This window comes from Alligator mississippiensis, chromosome 10 (assembly GCF_030867095.1).
Source record: "Alligator mississippiensis isolate rAllMis1 chromosome 10, rAllMis1, whole genome shotgun sequence".
In the NCBI taxonomy this organism is placed as follows: Eukaryota; Metazoa; Chordata; order Crocodylia; family Alligatoridae; genus Alligator; species Alligator mississippiensis.
Window position 1 is genome coordinate 6,312,260 of NC_081833.1, and position 1,596 is coordinate 6,313,855.

A 1,596-nucleotide genomic window follows, 5' to 3' on the forward strand; every position below is an offset into this window, starting at 1 on the left:
GCAAGTGTGTGTGTGCGGCTTTGTCCTTCCACGAGAGCCTCCCTTCTCCCTGGCATTACCGCTGTACAGCCAGATGGGATCGTTTGAATGACCCGTACACTGGACTGCTTCTCTGTCAGTGGTGGGATGTGAAACCCCGGAGTTATTTGATCACAAGCACATATCTAAACTTCCTTGGGCTCGTGGAGTTGTGGCAGGAACACTAATCCCCAGCCCAACGCTCAGCTGACAATGCTGCTGCTGGTTCAGAAGGTAGGGCTCATGGAGCAGGCCTGCCGTGTCTCGCCGCAGCGCTCCCTGACATGCCCTTTGGCCTTTTTGCTTGATATTTTGCCCGGCTGGACAGCGCATAAAGTCACTTAAAAAGTTTGAGCCTCAGGAGCCAGGTGCAAAGTGACACGACAAGATTAAATTCAATAATGTTCAGCCAGTGCTTTGAGATCCTCAGGTGGAAAGTAAGTGCTCTACAGCAAGTGCAACGTCCGAATGCCGTCATAATCTAGATTTATCAAGGACGAGCATACCATGCCCTGTACAACGGATCTTGATGGCCTTATGCCGATGGAAAGCGCCGGCAAAGGACACGCATAAAAGTCTATTAAGTGTTGGGCACTCATTTCATAAGCTATTAAAGATGGGAGAGACCTAATCGGCCATCTAAACCAGTGAGGCACAAGGCTGTGGCAGAAAGGGGTTGCCTCGGGTGCACTTGCAGGCCACGCTGTGGCTTGGCTACAAGAAGCGGGGCGACAAGGTCTGGTTGGGTCTGTTTTCTGGCTCTGGTGCTTGTGGCCCTGAAAGGAAAATAACTCCTCAGAAAAAAGCCCGAGCCTCAGATTTCAGTAATTTCTGACTTTCCTCAGAGAATAGGTAGCAACAGTATGCACAGGGAACGAAGAGATTTCAATTTAAAAGCTCAAGATACTGGTAGAAAACACATGCAAGTGGGCGCTGGCTCAAGGACCCAGACGGTATTTGGCAAGCACTAAAGCTGACTTTCTGTGCTGAAATCTCACGGAAATCATTCTTACGCCCGTTGTTCTTGATGCCGTATCTAGCAGAAAACATTTACACGTGCGCTTAAGCCTTATGGTATTCCTGAGTGATGTAAAAAGGGACGTTGCGCCCCCCCTCACAGGGCTCTGCTCTGCAACGCCGCCCCCTCACAGGGCTCTGCTCTGGAGCTGCGGTCTGTACCCCCGCACAGTGCCCTCACTGGGGCTGGGGTCCTCACTCTACCATGAGTCCCCTATGAGGCCTCCTCCATCCCCTCATAGCCTCGCCCAAACCGCCGGTCTAAACAACCAAAGCAAACGCAAGCCCCTGGGCCATAACTTCACTTCACGCCGCCCGGCTGTAATCACGTTACGACCGTCCCAGAGCTGCCTTCCTTAACCCCGCTCTGAGCAGTACCTGCAGGTCTCGCATCCTTGCTCAGGGAGCTCTTGCTGCCTTAGCGCCTGGTAGGGAACTGCCTCTGGCCTCCGTCCTGTGCGTTATCTATAGGGGCCTTACCCCTGCCCCTTCCTTCAGCTGGCTGGGCAGGTGTAGGCCATTAGCCCCCTTTGGTTGCCTTGGCGACCGGCACCTGACGAG